General features: G+C 36.6%; 1 long non-coding RNA gene across 1 annotated transcript; it reads right to left on the bottom strand.

The window, feature by feature from the left end:
• Positions 1-542: 542 nt before the first annotated feature.
• On the bottom strand, positions 543-14234 carry LOC141502104 (uncharacterized). The gene is made up of 4 exons (XR_012472399.1): positions 13922-14234; positions 13159-13209; positions 11066-11192; positions 543-1070 (listed from the first exon to the last, which is right to left on the bottom strand). It is a non-coding gene; the product is annotated as an uncharacterized LOC141502104 (long non-coding RNA).
• Between the last annotated feature and the right edge of the window lie 6322 nt (positions 14235-20556).

Here is a 20556-nt window from a genome sequence, read left to right as displayed (position 1 = left end):
GAAGGCAATTTGATAATCTTTACATTTGTTTCCATGATATGTATAGATCAAAATTGACTGTATTGAGAGAAAAAAATATATCCTTAAGGAAGAAAGAAAATATAAGAGGTAACAAAATTATATAATACAGAAGATGATTTTTTAAAAATTGAAAATAATAATCTTTGGCTTTCATTTGAACTCCACAGTTCTTTCTCTGGGTACAATCAAAGATTCTCTAAAATTGTCCTTGATTGTTGCACTGATGGAGTGAGCAAGTCCATCAAAGTTGATCATCATTCCCATGTTGTTGTTGTTAAGGTGTTCTTAATGTTCATGCAAGTTTTTCCAGGCTTCTCTGAAGTTTCATCCCTCCTTATTTCTAATAAAGCAATTGTGTCCTATTATATACATATGCCACAATTTGTTCAACTGTTCCCCAACTGATGGACATCCTCCCAATTTCCAATTATTTGCCACTACAAACAGAGCTGCTAGGAATTTTAAAATTAGTAAATTTTATTGCTGCATCAAGGACATTCTTAAGTGAAATCTGCTTTTTTTCTTTCATTTCAAGTGAAAGTTAAAAATGTAATTATTACAAATACAATTTGATGCCATTGTCTTGATTTAATAAAAGGTGCCAGCAGTTTTACCCATCATTGCTTTTGCCTCAGCAGTGCAAATGTCAACACAGTTGCACCAAGATAAACCATGAGATTAAAAAGGTGTTATTGAACATTTTGGATGTTTCAACACCATTTGTGTTTGTTACCAAGCATTAACATAAAAGATCTTTTTAATTGGTAATGACACTAGACAAATACAAGCAAAAACAGTCCACTCATGTCTGTAGATAAATTCATCCATTTGTAAAGCAAAAGTAACATTCTGCAGATGAGATATTGACTTAGTTGTCAGGCTTTTGGCTAAATCTTTCATTCTTAGAAAGTGTGGGAGGGAAGAAATATTAGAATGATCACTAAATTGAGCTCTGGTACTGACCTTTGCCTGTGAAACTTGGATAATCTACCAGTTAGGAAACTGAATCGCTTCCATTTAAATTGTCATAGGAAGATTCTGAAGATCACCTGGCAGGAGAAGATATCAGACACTGAGGTCCTTTCTCAAACCAAACTACCAAACATTCTAACATTACTTCAGAGAGTACAACTACAATAGACTGGGCACATTGTTAAAATGCCAGATGTATGCTTGCCAAAAAGATTGTTTTATGGAGAACTCATACAGGAAAAGCTCTCACAAGGGGACAGAAGAAGCCATACCAGGACAGTCTGAAGGCCCCATTGAAGGATGAACTTTAGAATTGATTGTACAGATGGGAGACATTGGCATAGGACCTCCCTGTATAGCGTAGGGTGCTGCACTCTATGAGCAAGGTAGAATGGAAACAGTGAATGGAAACATAAGATGCTAAGTTTAAAGTAAATGCCCCAGGTGTTCACATGGACAGTTTGGGCTCGACCTATGGTAGAGAGCATTCTGTGATCCTATTGGTCTGATCAACTATAGTTGGACACTCTGTAATTTATCTCTAACATAGTAATGTCATTTTGGTCTTCTTTGATAACGAAGCACAAGAACCAACCAACTAACCAACCATCATCCTTAGATCATGTAGATTGTAGAAAACCATTGTATGCTTGTGAGAGAATGATACTGGAAAAGGCAAAGAACATCTTAGTATTCTTATAAAAATCATTCTTGTATCACCCTTTGAAAACTGCTCCTCTGCTCTAATCTACCTTAGTCCCCAGGAGAGTGAGTTCAAACTTAAAGATTTAAAGTAGTTGTTACAAAGCATTCGTCAACCAAGTTCACTTCTCAGTGAATGAATGGGTAGTTCTTTCTTGGCAGCCTTCAAACCTCTGCTAGTTTGGGATTTTGCTTTTCATTGGGCTCAACTGCCCACAAATTAGGGCATGCGCCAATCTCTGGAGCTCTGATGCTCTCTTTACCTTTTCAGAGTTACAAGGTCAAAGTATTATCTATGCCATCTCTAAAACACCTTCACATTAAAGTCAGAAAAAATAGACACACTGGAGAAAGTTGCAACAAGGAGAAGTGTTCAAGGCTTCATGTCTATACAAATGGGAAGGGTAGGTCAGTGGCCCTGGCTCTTTTTTACCATATAGGAGCTACTTCCCCTTATCTACATCTTCCTTAACTACCTTATCTTTGTACTATACTGCTCATCTACATATCCCAAATTATTTCATCTCTATCCTTTAAAAGTTTGCACTGTCCTCAAGTGAGTGGCTGTCTGTCTCCCTTTGGAAGGCCAGACCACTTTGGGGGAGCATTATCCCTAAAATGCATGCTTTCTCTTGAATTTAAAGACAGCTTGAATCTTTGAAGTCTTTCAGGACATCTTGCAATCTACTTCCTCACCTTACCCAACATATACATATACCATCTATCTAATTACTTATTAAAAGTAATCTCAGAGAACACACACACACACACACACACACACACACACACACACACACATTCACCAACTCCTGATCATTAAATTTCCAGAAACAGGCTCACCAAAACTGAGTCCTCATTGACCAGTTCTAAATTACAAATAATTGATGTCTGCACATATAGCATAATCCAAACATTATTTCTGTCCATACAAATATTTTTATGAGGCAAGGACTCACATTTTATAAATGAGAACTGCAACTCAGAATTTAAGTGACAATTATTACACAGAAAATAAGGATCAGAGCTTGGAATCAAGTCTAAAAGTGCATACATTAGTTAGTCTGCCTCTCACAGACTAGAGACTTAGAGTTTTCAGTTGAATTTGAATGTCATTCTGCTTCACTGGCTCTATTTATGGAGCCTGGTGGTGAAGTTTCCACCTTATTTCTCTAGCTCCTGTGTTTTTTGCCAATCTAGCCTGAGGGTGTCCCCATTTTTTTCCCCACCCTCTTCCACCTTCTTTGTTTGGAAGACTAGTAAAATCCTAGACCCACAGATAAAAACAAGTTTATAGTTCAATCTGAGGGAGTCAAACCCTTGGGCATAAATGGGGAAGATAAGTTGATTCTATTGTCTTAAGTTGTTTTCAGTATAAACAAAGACCTAGGAGAGGAGGCTTATTCTTGCAAACTGTAATTATAGTTCTGATGCAATGAGAAAGTACCTAATAATACTTCAGAGCTTTTTCCCATCTAGTGTGCAGCTTCTCGAAATGCAGAAGTCAGTGTTGGTAAACAAACCTGAGCTTGGTAAGATAGCCATCATCTCAGAACTATATTTGTCAGGACTCTAAGAACTGATTTCAAAGCAGGGTTTTAAAACCTTATTGCACATACTATTTGACACTGTTTAGCAGAGAGAAAGTGTCAGTCTACTCTGGTAAGTACAAGAGAGGAAAATGAAGTGCTAAATAGGCAAATTAAGGAAAGACAGGAGTCCTGGGATAGATTTCCTCCTTGGCCTTTATTTGCTACAGATGAAGAGGTGAAGGGGTGATATTGACTTTCCTCAAGTATACAAGGAAAAAGGGAAATAGTAGTTCTATCAATTTGGGGAAGGCACAGGGAAATCACAGATTTAGACTTAATAAAGAATTTAGGGGGTTAGCCCAACCCACTTACTCATTTTACAGAAGAGGGAAAGAGAAACAGAGACAGAGAGGAAATAGAGGAGAAGTTCAAGCTTTGAATGGGAGATACCCAGGTGAGCACCACAACATTCCCCTTGATTTCTGATGCCTGTACCCCTAGAGAATAGTAAGAGACTCATGTGGTGAGATGGTTCTTCCCCCAAGTTGTGTTGAGATTTCATCTTCCTCAACTTCTTACCTTTCCATTGTTATTCTTTATTTCCCTCAACACATCCTATGCCCCTGATATATTGGCCAACACCACTATTCCTTGAATATGGATGCTCCATCTCCTGTCTCTAAGATTGCTCTCACTGACTGTCCTCCATGCTCTCCTGACTTGCTTCAGGATTTGGCTCAAATTCCACCCTCTGACAGGAGTCTTTCCTGGTTCCCCTTTGCTTCATCACCAATCATGCCTTGACATGTATTCCTTCTCTGAGTTGCCATTTATCTTCTTTATTAAGTGTGTGTCACAGTCCCATGACACTGTGGGATTGAATCAATCAGTTCTCAGGTTGACAATCACTCCTGGAATACCAGAAACATCAGAGTTCACATTCTGGTTAGCTAACAAGCTCTCTTTGACTTGTAGGGATTGGTTGCCAATCTCCCTTTAGTTTCTGTGAGTGGCAAGGCTTTGGTAGAGATTCATCCATTTGTCAAGCTCAATCCTCAGCTTGCCTAAACTCTTCCTCTCTATTCTTAATGTGCATAGTTCTTTAATAGTAATATTAAAAGTGATTTTTCAGAAATGCATTATTCACCTTAGCTGTTCAGTCCTCCCTGGGTTTTTAGGCTTAAATGCATTTTGACAACTAAATTAAAAACTCAGCACCTAAGTCCCTCCCAGAGGCACTCCCACAAGGGGTTAGTAAGGTTTATATCCTGAGGTTTTCCCATTCAAAGTAAAACATCCGGAAATATTATCCACTCAATACAGGTAACTTATGAACTAAAGGTTCTTCTGTTCTAATTCCTGTTAATTGGGTTGGGCCAAGGCTAGGCTCCAGCAATCTGGATTAAAATATTGTCTAGATGACTTGCCCTTACTTCTCATTCCCACAGTTGTTTTCTCACATTCTCAACCTCATTGTTTTTTTTTTTTGTATACCAAGCACCATTCCACCACCTCTCTCATGTCCAGTTTGGCCCCTCTTTTAACTCATTACCCCTTCAGCATTTTCCTTCCTCACCTGGTTCCAAAGCTTTGTTGTTGGGGCCCTCAGGCTAACATTCTTCCCAAGGACATGTGCTGCTAAAAAATGGCTGTTGGAATTCACAAAACCAGGTCAACTGGATCTTTTTCACATTTATGTTATTTCATTTCCAATGGGTCCTTGATGCTGCTTGAGGTTTGTTTTATTTTTTACTGAGTGACTATATGCCAAAGTCCTCATGGTAACTCTCCCATTACACTCAGAAGATCATTGTGTCCAGTATTTGACACATGCTGTAAAAATAGAGCTATGCGGCAACTTTGAGATGGAGAGTAGAAAAGTCTGATTGGTGAATGGAGTGATCAAGAGATTCAAGGACAGAAGACAGAGCATAGTTGATCAGGACTAGGAAAGAAGAAAAAGGGTAATAAACTGGAAAAAGTATTTTATTTATTTTTCATATCATGATGAAAGGGCTACATATAGAGAACAGTGAAGACATCTGCCATTAATTCCCATTTGGCAATATTTTACCAGAGGTAGTTAGATGGCACAGTGGGATAGAACACCAACCATGCAGTCAGGAGGACCTGAGTTCAAATCCAGCCTCAGACACGTGACATTTACTGAATGTGTGATCTTGGACAAGTCATTTAACCCTGATTGCCTTGAATCCAGGGCCCCTGGATTCAAATAACTCAAGAGAAGAAAGTGAGGCTGGTGACTTAGCACAGCACCCCCTCACTCAAATTCAATTTATGTACAAATCATGACATCACCTCTCTGATCTTCCTTCCTGGTCTTCTTGAAGAACAAAGGACAAGTCATTTAACCATGTTTGCCTCAATTTCTTATCTGTAAAATGAGGTGAAGAAGGAAATGGCAAACCAATCCAATGTCTGCAGAATTGAACACCACTAGGTAACTAAACAACAATAACTTTGAGGATAAGTCTGTATTCAAACCACAAAGTTAAGTCGCCTATTTTTGAGTCCTTTGCTATGACCTCTCAGGAAGAAATATCATTTCTCCTTGCCAGGGCTAACCCTTCTATTTGTGCCTTTGACCACCATCTTTGTGATCCTCCTTGAAGGCTTGGTCTTTCAATTATTTTCTTTTTTCTCTTCTCCAATTCTTCCTTATCTACAGACTTCTTCCTTTTTGCCTGGAAACATATTTGAATCTCCCTACATCTTAAAACAAAAATACCTCATCACTTGATCCTAATGTTCTCTTAATGTATCATCCTATATTTCATCTTCTTTTCCATAGCAAACACTTATGAAAAAATAATTTAAACTTTTTGCTTTTATTTCCTTACTTAGCACCAGTCCCTTCCAAATCTGGCTTCAAATTCACATACTCAGTTAAAACTGCTCTCTCCAATCCCTTAATTTTTAGATTTGATAAGTCTTTTCTCTCTCTTTTTTTTTAGGGTTTTTTTTTTTTTGCAAGGCAAATGGGGTTAAGTGGCTTGCCCAAGGCCACACAGCTAGGTAATTATTAAGTGTCTGAGACCGGATTTGAACCCAGGTACTCCTGATTCCAGGGCGGGTGCTTTATTCACTTCACCACCTAACCACCCCTCTTTTCTCTCTTTTAATCCTATTTGACCTCTCTGCAGTTTTGACACTTGCCAACCCTTTCTTCCTGTACATTCTTTTTCTGTCAGCTATAATAATATTGTTCTCTCTTGTCCTCTTCCTAACTGACTGAATATTCCTTTGAGGAAAAACTAGCCCTATCTACATGAAATAAATGTTCCTATCACTGAAGTTTATATCTGGATGACCATGTACATCTCACTTCTTCCCCTGAAACTGACTTTTCCTCTAAAGAGTCCTGCTTCTGAAGATGGCACCAAATCCTTTCAGTCCTCCAGGTTCACTACTTCAGAGTTATTTTTAACTCTTCACATACATTTTGTGGAAGGGTCTAGGTAGCTGGCTTTTTATTGTCTTCCTAGTTCTCTTCCTGACTTTCTAGACTTCAAAACTATGCCTTCTTTACAGCTAACTCATCTTAGAACATCCCTCAGTTCCTGAGATCTCTTTGCCCTAGAACAGAGTGGAACTTCTGACGAACCCAGGACAATATTACATATATTAATAAGATCTGGGAAATCATTTGGTCTGGCATTGCTATGACATCCCATAGGTAGCACTTGAAATTCAATAAATCTAGGAGCTTTTTAGGGGTGAATTAATTAAATGTTTGACCAAATATAGCAGACATATGGTGTTATAATTATCTATATGACCCATAGCAATAAAAAGTTCCCCACCCCTGCCATAGAAGAATCTATCTTTCCCATTGCTGAATTCTTCCTACCCCCTTATTTCAACTCTGTTTTCTGTGTTATTTTTTCCTTCTAACCCTGAGTGTCCCTCCAGGTTCTGCTTTGGGGCCTTTTTCCTTTAGCTGTATTACTTCACTTGGTGATATTATCAACTCCCATGGGTTTAATTATTTTCTCTATGCTGATGATTCTCAAACCTACCTATACTGCTCCCCCTCCCTGCTGACTTCCAATTTCACACCTCCCACTACCTCTCAGATCCTTCCAACTGGATGTCCAGTAGACATCTTAAACTCCCTGTGTCCAAAATTGAAATGATTATCTATCCTCCTAAACCATTACCCCTCCCACCTTTCCTATTACTGTAAAGGGTAACACCCATTGTTTCCAGCTCCTTAGGCTCCCAACCTCAGTGCTCTCACCCCTACTCCACCCCCATATCCAATCTGTAGAAGAAGTCTATTGATTTCACCTTTGCAAATCACTTGACTACCTCTTTTAATGCACAGGTCTGTTTTTGTTAGCCTTCCTCAAAATTTTGACTAGTTTCTGATGGCTTTGAAGATAAAATAAAAGCTCCTTAAGGATTCTGCTTCTCCTCCCCCTCCAAACTACCTCTTCAGTCTCATTGTTTATTATTACATTTCACAAACTTTGTGTTCTCATCACCCTGTTCTATTAATTGCCCCTTGAAGAAAACATTTCTTCATCATCTCTGAATTTTGATGGAGACTACCTGCCCTCCATGCCTGTAATTCCCTCATTAGATCTGTCTTTTAAAATCCTTAGGTTCTTTTAAGGTATAAATTGCCTTCTGCAAATCAATTTGTTTCCTATCCATCCTCAAATTATCTTATATTTCACTCCAAAAAAGACTACTTCCCTGGGGCAGCTAGGTGATGTAGTGGATAAAGCACCGGCCCTGGAGTCAGGAGTACCTGGGTTCAAATCCGGTCTCAGACACTTAATTACCTAGCAGTGTGGCCTTACAAAAAAAAAAACCTAAAAAAAAAGACTACTTCCCTCACCACCAGTATATATAACAAAGTTTCCTAAAATCTGCCTGCTCATAATTTCTTACAAAACACTAAGTATTCCATCATATTCATATACCACAACTTGTTCAGTCACTCCCAATTGATGGGCATTGCCTCAGTTTTCAATTCTTTACCATTGCAAAAAGAGTTGCTATAAATATTTTTGGACATGTGATCCTTTTCTCTTTTTTATTATCTCTTTGGGATACAGAGCTGGTAGTGTTATTGTTGGATCAAAGGGTATGCAGTTTTATTACCCTTTGGGCATAATTCCAAATTGCTCTCCAGAAAGGTTGGATCAGTTCACAACTCCATCACCAAAACATTATTGTCCCAGTTTTCTCACATCCTTTTCTCTCCCTTTTTTGGTCTTTTTTTGCCAATCTGATAAGTATAAGGTACCTGGGAATTGTTTTAATTTGCATTTCTTTAACCATTAATGATTTAGAGCATTTTTTCATATGACTATAGATAGCTTAAATTTCTGTTTCTGAAAATTGTCTTTGACCATTTATCAATTAGGGAATGACTTGTATTCTTATAAATTTGATTCAGTTCTCTATATATTTTAGAAATGAGTCCTTTATCAGAAACACTAGCTATGAAAATTATTCCTAATTTTCTACATTTCCTTCCATTGGTTTTATTTGTACAAAGCCTTTTTAATTTACTGTAACCGAAATTATCTGTTTTCCATTTTACAATGTTCTTTGTCTCTTGTTTGGTCATTAATTTCTCCCCTCTTCATAGATCTGACAGATAAACTATTCCTTGTTCTCTTAATTGGTCTATGGCACCACCTCTTCTATCTAAATCCTGTACCCATTTCAATCTTATATTAGTGTAGGTTGCTTAATTTCTGCCATACTATTTTCCGGTTTTCCCAGCAGTTTTTGTCAAATAGTAAGTTCTTATTCCAGAAGCAGGAGTCTTTGGATTTATCATCTGTAGATTACTATAGCCACCAATAGTACTTTATTAAAGGGTCTATGGTTCCCTCTAATGAAGTGGAACCCAGATCTTTCTCACAATCTGAGATGCCACCTTCCTTTAGAGTCTTACTTTTATAGTGCTTGTTATTCAGATGATACAGAAGAGGTACAATGAAAGACAGTCTTATTGGCTGGTAGATCTTGACCTTGATCCTCCAGGAGGGTCTATACAAAATACAGAATTCCACTGGTGGACATAAGCTGAGGAACAGACCTTGATGACCTGTCTTAATCTTTTAGGAGGTCTTACTGAGCCAACCAGACCCTTGGGTCAATCATCAAAATATTTCCATGGGCAAATTCATTGACCAAATGCTCATGGCCATCTCCCCATATTGAGCAATAGAGGGAGGCTGAGGTATAGAGAGGCATAAACATTATCTAGGAGACTTTTTTTTTAGATTTTTCAAGGCAATGGGGTTAAGTGGCTTGCCCAAGGCCACACAGCTAGGTAATTATTAAGTGTCTGAGGTCAGATTTGAACCCAGGTACTCCTAACTCCAAGGTCAGTGCTCTATCCACTGCACCACCTAGCTGCCCCTAGGAGACTTTCAATGCCTTTGATTCACCTCCACTATGCTGGGCTTGGTCAGTATAACAAGTTAAAACAAAAGTGAAATTCACTGGTTTGCTTCTTGTGATTTAGCAAGTGAACTTAACATCTGTAGTTTATAGCTTTGGGGTCAAATAAATTAGAATTTATAATCATGACTCCTATGGAATTATATCAAATTGACTGATACTGATTAGAATAAAATAGAGCCCCAATTAATCAACTATCACACTCCCAGCTTCTGTCCTAGACTGTCTTCTTTTTCTACAACCTCTGTGATCTCATTAGCTCCCACTGGTTCAGACATCGTCTCTACAAAGAAGATTAAATTTGTATATATATACATTCCAAAACTGCATCCTTACATCTTCAGATAACTGGTAGACACCCTGAATGTCCTGTTGCCACCCGAAATTCAACATGTCTCAAACTAAACTCATCTTTACTCTTAAATATACCTCTCCTCCAGACTTAAGATTCCAGAACTGATTTCAAATCCTGCCTCAGATACTTTCTAGCTATATGACCCTGGACAAGTCACTTGGTTTCCTTATCTGAAAATGGAGATAATGGTACATACTTCCCAAGAGTTGTTATGAGGATTAAACCTCTTAACATATATAAAGTATTTTGAAAATCTAAAAGTGGTATATAAATACTATTTAATCTTTCTCCCTTCTTCCTCACTTTACAGATCCAATCAGTTACTAAGTGTTGATTCTGCTTCTACAGCATTCTGCTTTGGCTTCTTTCATTCATCTCTTTTCATACAGTTAACCTCCCCCTTATTCAAGTTCTTATTATTTATTGCCTGGATTATTAATTGTAATTCAGCTTTCAGTTTCTCCCCAATTCAATCTATCCTTCTTTCAACAGACTGTCAAATCATATTTCCAATATACAGTTCTAATTATGTTACTTCTTTGCTCAAAAATTTTCAGTGGCTCCTACTGCCCCCAGATTAGGAGTTTTTAATGTTCATATGCAATAAACATTATAGGATACACCTGGATTCCTTTGACAATATGGTCAAAACTATGAACTTCTTCTCAGAATATCTTTAAATGCACAAAATAAAATACCTGGAATTATAAGGGAAGTCAAATATATTGAAGTACAATTATCAAAAATATTGAAAGCTCCAAGTTTCCTGAAATGTATCTGAGTCCTAGGTTAATAACTCCCATTCTAGATAAAAATACAAATTTCTTAAACTAATATTTAAGACCCACCTACTTTCATATTATTCACTTTCATGTATTATATATTTCAACCAAACTGATCTGCTAGCAGTTCCCCAAAAGCAACAGGCTATCTACTACTTCCTTCCATCTACTGGAACCATTCCCATAGCTGGAAATGACACCCTTCTCACCTTCACTTTTCAGAATCTTTTCCCTTCCTTCAGCATTCAACTCACCTGAAATATTTGTTGAATTGAACATTGACATATAGTCCTTCCTTCCTTCCTTCCTTCCTTCCTTCCTTCCTTCCTTCCTTCCTTCCTTCCTTCCTTCCTTCCTTCCAGTAATTCATTCTTCACTAGCCTGTAGTTAGTAGAGAAAATAGCATTTAACAAAAGTGATCAGGCGGCTAGGTGGCGTAGTGGATTAAAGCCCTGGCCTTGGAGTCAGGAGTACCTGGGTTCAAATCTGGTCTCAGACATTTAATAATTACCTAGCTGTGTGGCAAGCCACTTAACCCCATTTGCCTTGCAAAAACCTGAAAAAAAAAAGAGTGATCACTGAAAATTTTGATACTGTTCCTACTATTATTTATTATTTAGCTGTGTTTGACTTTTTGTTATCATTTTTGGGATTTTTTTTTTTAGCAAATATACTAAATCAGTTTGCCATTTCCATCTGCTTATTTTACAGATGAGAAAACTGAGGCAAACAGGGTTGAGTGACTTGCCCTGGATCATACAACTAGTAAGTATCTGAGTTCAGACACAAAGATGAGTCTTTTTGATTTCAGGCCTGCTGTTCTATCCACTGCACCACCTTGATGCCTTGGCCTGCTATCATACCCTAGTTAAATAGATTCACTTTAGTTTCTATTCTTTTTCTTCATATCTCAAATGAAAAATAGGTTGAAGTTTATCAAATGGTTGATCATGTTTATTCATTTGAGTAATATACTTATGAGCACTAACAGATAGATACTCAAATAATACTACACGATAATATTTTTTTGTTAGAGCAAAACAAAAAACCCAAGATAGTAGTATCCACTGTCAGTAGAAAGGTAGGCAATATCATTTTGGATTCTTTTCCCCAGATGAAAGAATGAGTCATATTTTCTGTGTGTGTTCCCAAAGCAAGTATTATAATTTCTTTGAATCTTCTAAAATTTGAAAAGTAATATGGTACAATGGAAAAATGACTGGATTTGGAGAATGAGACCATGGATTCAAAACCTGTCCTTTCTACTCACAACCCTTAGGGAAAGTCACAATCTCTGTAGGCTTTATTAAGAGGGTTTGGACTAAATGACCATTAAGGTCCCTTCCAATTCTAGATCCATAATCTCAATCCTAATTAGTTTTTGAGGTTTTATGATAAATTGGTATATTTTGCTAATTTTCCTGCACATGACATGGTATCTTTACTTACAGAACATAGGAATATTTGGCTTTGGTAGGGCATTGATGATTGATTAGTTTTAAGTAGGGTGGGAAAGATGGAGTAAGAAAATGCTATTTCCCTCTGTCTTTCTGTCTCAGTCTGTCTGTCTCTTTCCCTCTCCCACTTCCTCTCTTTTACCCTGGATCCAAACTTCTCCAAAAATATCACTATTAAAATGGTAAATAATGCCATATGTTTACCCAACTTGTTCATGGACTGGCTGAAAGCTTTGCCACCAAAGTCAGGTAACACAGGGAGTGAAAAAATGTTGCTCCTTTTCTGATTTGGCAATAAAGGACCAAATTGGCAAAGTAGAATCATTCCTTTATAAGATGTGTTACCTGACCTTTACACAATCAATTTTATGATGTTGACTTTTCACCTGGAAAACTTCTTGTTCTTTGTTGCAAAAATCTCAGCTTTTCCCCTAGCAGCTTTGTGACTGAAAAGAATCTTATTTACTTTTTCCATGTCCATATCAAATGCTCAGTTAGTAGGAAGCTTTAATTCTTGAAAATGATCATGTCTTTGTAATTTGATATAGCAGAGGTTGTTTGAGTTTCAGATGTAGGTACATGCAGCTCTTGGCTATTGATTTAATGCATCACTAAAACAGTCATTCAATAAGATAGAATGTTTATCTTTAGGTCAAAAGCATTAAGTTCATGTTTCAATAATTGACAGGTGTATTGAAGCTTCTGTATTGTCAATGATAGGAAACTTATTCATTCCACTTCTGCCATGCTTTTAAGCTTATTTATTTAAGGTTTCATGGAAAGAGTATTTTTCAATTGAGGGTCAGTTAGATGGTGCAGTGAATAGAATGCCAGATCTAGAGTCGATAAATCTCATTTCCCTGCATTCAAATATGGTCTCAGACACTTACCAGCTTTGTGCCCTGAGCAAGTCACTTAACACTGTCGTTCCAATTCCTTATCTATAAAATGAATCAGAGAAGAAAATGGGGTCACAGAGAGTCAGAGACACCTTAAAAATGACTTAACAGCAAAAATTTTTGTGAACTTTAATTGAAGTCTTATGGCTGTTATTATATATGAGTCATTGTTCCTAGTAAGTTAGAGAAATTCCAAGAGAGGTCTTGTTAAACAATTCTTTTTTTTTTTAGCTTTTTTGTAAGGCAATGGGGTTAAGTGGCTTGCCCAAGGCCACACAGCTAGGTAATTATTAAAGCTCTGAGGTCAGATTTGAACTCAGGTACTCCTGAATCCACTGTACCACCTAGCAGCCCCTTTTAAAGAATTCTTCAAAGGAGTTTCCAGAGTTCTTTAAGTAAAATAGTAAGGCAGAGGAATTGATTCAATCTGAAATCTCTTGTACCTAGTGCAATCCAAGGCATCACTGTCCTTAAACAAAAACTTTGCTTTACTTTTCAACAGGTTAAAAGAATCATGGATTATGAGGAGAGTTGGAATGGGCCTCAGAAGTCATCTAGTCCAATCCTGTCATTTTATAGAAAAGGAAACTGAGAGGCAATTTACTCACAAAAAGGTCACATAGTCAGTAAAGGGAAGAACCAGGTAAATCCTTTCAGACTCTTTGTTTTAGGATACACTCTTAAGACCCACATTTTCTAGTAAATAATCAACAATTAATTACTTTTATTAACCCAGCAACATGGAGGGACTTACCAGTACCTAACTTAGTCCTTTGATTAACTAGCTTTCCTGTTGATGTGTTGTTAGTAGATTCTACAACTTGCACCCAAAGTTCAAAATAATCCATGAACTTTTCTTTCCTTTTGAGATCAGGAAAAAGGAACTGGATACAGTTGGTACAGTTGGGCCTCTTGGAACAGTAGTTTTAGAAGGCAGGGAAAAATTCAGATGAAGGGTCGTGGAGTTTGTCAGTTGGGTTACTAAGGAGGGCCTATAATGGGGTTCTTTTAGTTTCTAAGAGTTTCAGTCAGAATAGAGGTTATAAGTAGAGAACCTATCTATGGTTGTAGAGGCTTCCAGAAGATTTGATGCCAATAAACAACTTGTATTTATAAACCTTCGTTTCTTATAGGATGTCCTAGAGATCAGTCTGTATAATTTCCAGTTTCCTGATATTCATTTATAACCAGAACAACAGCTTAATGAACTGAAAGGGAGAAGTATCATTTCAAGTAAAACTATTATTCAGGTGTGTAAAAGGATATTTTGATTAAAGCAGTCAGTAATATTATAATAAATGCTATGGTGGATAATAAAATGACCTAATTATAATAATGACAAAAGCTATAATAATGAAGGAATAGCTCAAGGCTTGGAGAGTATATCCAGTCTACACATCTGATGGTGAGCAATGAAGAAATCAACCCTGATTTATGGAATAATAAAAAATATATTCCAGCAATAAAAGACAAACTAGAGTCCTGACTTGTAGAATAGTGAAACTGCATATTAAAAAAAATGCAGGATGAATCAGTATTCATGATTATGAATGACATGTATAACTGAAAGCCTTAGTGGCTGTCTAGTCCAACCCTTTCATTTTGCAGATAAGGAAACTGAGGTCAGGAAGTTGAAAGGATTTATCCAATGTCAAACAGGTAGTCAGTAAAGGAAATGTGGCATCTGTAAATTTATAGTACCCAACCAGATGTTCACATGGACTATTTGTGCCCAACCTGTGGTAGAGCATTCTGAGCTCATATTGGGCTGATCAACCACAGTCAAATACACTGTATTTTGTCTCAGACACAGTGATGTCATTTTGGTCTTCTTTGATAATGAAGGACAAGAAGAAGAAGAAGGCCCTGGGAAAAATTAGTCAAAGCTTGGGTTTAGCTCAGATCTAGAATTTCCCCAAAGTGGAGAGTAGAGAGGTACTCAATATATAGTATGAATTAGTATAGAATAGAGATTTATTTTCTCCACACAAAAGAAATGCTAAACACAAAAAATTTTTACAAGAGTGCATTGAGAGACTAAAAATAAAATACTGTTATACTTTTCCAATGGGCTGTCTTAAAACTGTCAGAACAAAGTTGATGGATGGCCAGACAGACACTTTATATTTCACCTCAGAACTCCTCTCCAGGTTCATGTCTCCCAGAAAGCCAAGCTTCAAGTTCAGCTCTTTCCCCTGGAAGTAATCATCATTTTAAATGAAGAAACTTCTCTTGACATCAGTTAGGTTCAGCCAAGATACCCAGGGTTTCTGAAGCTCTCAAATTTACAAGGCTGCCTTTCAAGGCTGAACTAGTCAGTCCCTCAGGATCTTAATTTGGTTATCTATTCTTCAGAAAAGAAGCACAAAGCAGAAAGGGCAGCTAAAAGTCTCGAGGTTCAGACTATCAACTAGACTAGCTAAGTTTGCTCTAACTGCCATCAACAGTCACTAGCAATCCCCAACCTGGCAGGTAACCATTACATTGTAAACTCATTAAGTGCAGGGACCCATCTTTTGCCTTTTTTTTTTTTTTGGCAGTCTCAGAAATTAGCACATACTTGGCAATGCATAAATATTTATTGATAAAATAAATGACTGACAGACAACCCAGGGACAGAGTACTCTTTGTCTTATGATCCACAATTAGAAGGGAAGAGATCAAGCCAGAAGCTACTTTTCCTTTTAAACTGATGCTTCTTCTTTCCTGTCACTATTTCAATTTTAAGGGGCCAATAAAGGGAGTGCTTCATCATTCAAATGTTCCTGAGGACTTGGTTTGATGATCTCTAAGTAGTGTTACACAAGCAGTCAAGGCAGCTCTGCACATACTCCTTGCTGTACAATGCTGTTTACAAATACAAATTGAAAACTCATGAAAAGGAAGTTGAAATTTGAGTAATGGGAAAAAAGCAATGAAGGTATTAGAAAAGCTAATAAAATATGCCTCTTCCCATATATATTTCTATAAGAAAGAAGTATTTAAAGTAATGTTGGACTCAGTATCAGATGTCTTTGCATAATGGCTTTTCTTTATTACTAAAAGGAAAAGTTCAGCCATGATGAAAAAATTGCTTGTTTTTTTTTAAAAAAGATTGTTTTTCAAAGACAAAAAACATCTATGAAACATATTTTAAAATAACAATTATAATACAGCTTTAATGATGAGTAGCTGTGGACAAAACCAAGACTATACCAGGAATTACTATAAAAAAACTGTGTAGATCAAAGATATCAAAGGGAGAACAGGTAGGATTATAAGGAATCATTAAATCTGAGGGAGAAAGTAAAAATGAAAACCAGATGCAAACCAAATTATCCAGAAAGGATTATTGAGGGTAGAGTCCAAATTTTACCAAATTTACCCAATTTAATTGGGCTGGGGGGATGGTTAGGAGGGGAGAAGCTGGTGGCACAGAAGATGGAAGGGATGATAATCCAAGGGGCATCCAATAGGTGATAGGGTGAATATGACAGTATAGAAGAGAATCCCAAAAGGATGGAGGTGTGATGGCACAGAACATACTCCCAACTGTGGGCAGATGAAGTGCAGCCTACCACTCAAGAATTCCACAGGGATAGTTTGTTAGAAGAAATTCATTTTTCCCCCAGAAAATAAACTTCAGGTTGTTTTTTTTTTTTTGCAATGGGCAAGGGTTGTTACAGATGTGGACTAGTGTGTGCACTTTCAGACAAGTTCACTGTATTATTGATTTTTTAACCATTTAGCAAGAGACCTCTCACAAAATGGGAATAATCTATAGATGCCTATAATTTAAAAAAATAAAACATAACAATAAAACTTTTTTTTTAAAGACAAGATATAAGAATGTCACTTTGCCTTAGTAGTGGTGATTATTTAAAGGACAATTTAAAAAGACTTGTGATGGAAAATACTATTCATATCCAGAGAAGAGACAGTGGAGTTAAATGAAGATCAACACTTATTATCTTCAATTTTTAAAAGTTGTCTTATGAATTATATCACTTTTTTCTTTCTAATGTTTTATTTCTTCCATTTGGATCTAATTCTTCTTTTATAACATGTACAATATCAATTCATGTTTAGTATGGTTATGACTATACAGCATATAGATTGCTTTCTGTCAGGGGGGAAGGGAAGGGAGAAAAATTGTAAAACTCAAAATCTTGTCAAAAACATTGATTAGTAAAAATTACCATTGCATGTAGTTGGAAAAACAAGCAAAATATTTAAATTAAAAATTTTAAAAAAAGAAGCGGTGCTTATTATACACAGGAAATGTGGAAGCCCATACTCATCGAGCGGAACTCTCTTCCCTCCTTGTTGGTCTCATGTAACTAAACCCATTTTTATCTTGTGTTATTTTTCATCTCTGATTGAGGGAAAATAGACCAAGCCAAAGGTGACAGTTGAGAAAGGAAAACTGGAACTGAAGAGCCAGAGGTCTTCATGGAGAAGTCAGAAGACTTTATGAGAAGTTACATCACTGTGGATAAAAGTCATAAAATGATAATTGTTCAATAGTATCCTTCAGACACAGTGATGGAGTATAAAATAGTATTTAATCCAGGGTTTTGAAACAATCATTATTGTTGATTGATTCTAAATTGGCAAAATTTATATTCTAACATAAAAATATGGGCTCTCTAATATATCTAAGATATGATATCTAGCCTAATATATCTAAGATATGATAGCCTAGTCTAATAGTCTCAAATTTTAAAATATTTTTTAAAAAAGTTTATCACTAATCATTTGCACTACTAACACTATTACTAATTATTTTGCAAGGCTGTAAGGAAAAATGCTTTGTAAACTATAAAACATAGCTTAAATATGAGTTATTATTCATTGAAAAGTCATATGGTATAATGGAAAAAACAATGAATTTAAAGGCAGATACTCAGATACTAACTTGGGACTGGGGGGCAAATCACTTAATCTCTCTGAATGAAAATTTCCTAGTCTAAAAAATGGAGGATAATAGTTGTTTGATTGAATTATCAAAAGGAATTATATAAATGTAAGCTATTTTTATTGCTAGCAAACACTTAGTAAATGCCCCCCTCTCTTGATATAGATATAGATATATAGATGATATAGATAGATATAGATATAGATATATAGATATAGATATAGAATTTTTCTATCCCTCTATCTATTATCTATTTAAAATTCTGTTCCTCTTCAGAAAGACTAGTTAACTTGGTTGCATATTCATATGAATAAAGAGACAAAGAATCTCTTGTCAAATTTGAACTTGGGAAGATGAATCTTCCTGACTCTAGGAGTACTCAATCCACTGAATCACCTAGTTGCCGGCTATATGTCTTGGAAGATTATGAACTCCTCTGAGTGGTTCACAGATTTGAAATCCAGGATTTAGACCATATTTTCCCAGTGTGTGGATGAGTTGAGTGGGATGCGAATATGTAAGGAGGAAAAGGCTGTTTGCTCCCAAAGATGCAAATTTAAAACCTGAGCGTATAAAAACCCCATCTGCCAGAGCAAATGAGTCTCCAGAAATAGAATGATTAACATTCATGGGTTGACTTTTACTGGCAACCCAGAAGAAATCAAAATCCTCCATTTGCACTATTCATTGGAGATGACCCTTCCTCATTCCCACCCACAGGGGTAGTGATTTAAAAAGCAACCAAGAAAAGAGTGAGAATCTAGAGGGGATAACAAGGGAAACAACCTAGTTTGCTAGTCCAGGCCAGATATCATTTTATAAGAGTGAATTACATAATTCCCAATGCAAAAGAAAATATTTGAAAACATAGGGAAGCAACAAAAAGACTAAGCCTGGTATAGTTGGGAAAATAAATTAAGAATATGGGATTGTTTTAAGTCATTTTTTGTAGCAGCTAGGGGGTGCCAATAGAGTACAGAGATCCAGGTCTAGAATCATGAGACTCATCTTTCCAATTTAAATCTGATCTCAGACACTTATTAGCTTACTACACCTTGGGCAAGTCAATTAATCCTGTTTGCTTCAGTTTCCTCATGTGTAAAATGAGTTGGAGAAGAAAATGGTAAACCGCTCCAGTATCTTTGCCAAGAAAACCCCAAATGGGGTCACAAAGAATTGGACACAATTGAAAACAACTTTTGTTGTGGTAGTTCAGTCATGTCCTACTCTTTGTGACTCTTTTTGGAGTTTTCTTTTTTCTTTTTTTCTTTTCTTTTTTTTTTTTTTTAGATCTTTCAAGGCAATGGGGTTAAGTAGCTTGCCCAAGACCACACGACTAGGTAATTATTAAGTGTCTGAGGCCGGATTTGAACCCAGGTACTCCTGACTCCAAGGCCAGTCCTCTATTCACTGCGCCACCTAGCTGCCCCTCTTTTTGGAGTTTTCTTGACAAAGATAATGAAATGATTTGCCTTTTCCTTTTTCAGTTCATTTTACTCATGAGGAAACGGAGACAAACAGGGTTAAATGACTTGCCCAGGGTCATGCAGCTAGTAAGTGTCTGAGATCAGATTTGAATTGGGTCTCTCTGACACCAGGTCCAGTGCTCTAGCTGCCCAAGAGTCCAAGGGCCTGGGTTTAAATCACAATTCTGTCACTTACTAGTTATGTAACTTTAGGAAAGTCATTTAACCTCTCAATAAAAGGAGGAGGTTGCATTGGACATCCTCTAAAGTCTCTTCCAGATTTAAATACATGATCCTGTGACAGTAATTATTGTAATGAGATAGTTTCCTATTCATAAGTGGTACCATAGAGCCCTTATGAAAGAAGGTAAGTAATGGTAGCATGGACCTTTTGGGAAACTGTTTGCAAATAGCTTTTAAAATGCTAAGACTATATTGTTGTATGTAGGGGAGTCATGAAAAGATGTTTTTAAGGAGGTTTTCTATTGAATGTTAAGGAACTTTGGAAAGCATAAAACACTATATAAAAGTACTAATGGGTACTAATGATTGTTATCTATTTCACATATATATGAAATCACCTTAATTCTTGTAATTTAATTGACTGGTTAAGCATTCAGGTATTCCTTCTAGAAAACTCTGAGTGCCTGCTATGTACTACTCCCAATACTTAGTTTTGGGAGGTAGGTGCTCTTATTATCATCAGTTTATTATGGGAAACTGAGACTGACTGAGATTAAATGATTGATCAGGGCCACTTATCTAGAAAGTGTTTGAGACAGGAATTGAGCTCAAGACTCTGGACTCCAGATACAGCTCTCTAGCTGCTGTTCCACTTAGCTGCCCTTAAGAATACAAAGAGAGGCAAAAAACAGTCCCTTCCCTGAAGGAGCTTACAGTTTAATACAATGTTCCCTTCTTTTGGGGGCCTTTCCAGTGAGTTTTTCTTCCTTACAACTATAACAGTATTTTTTTGCATTTCTTTGATTAATTTTTCTCTGTCTACTTTGAAATATGTATACATTT

The sequence above is a fragment of the Macrotis lagotis genome, chromosome X, assembly GCF_037893015.1.
Source record: "Macrotis lagotis isolate mMagLag1 chromosome X, bilby.v1.9.chrom.fasta, whole genome shotgun sequence".
In the NCBI taxonomy this organism is placed as follows: domain Eukaryota; kingdom Metazoa; phylum Chordata; class Mammalia; order Peramelemorphia; family Peramelidae; genus Macrotis; species Macrotis lagotis.
Note: the sequence above shows the minus strand (reverse complement) of the source record. Positions and strands in the feature narration are given on the sequence as shown.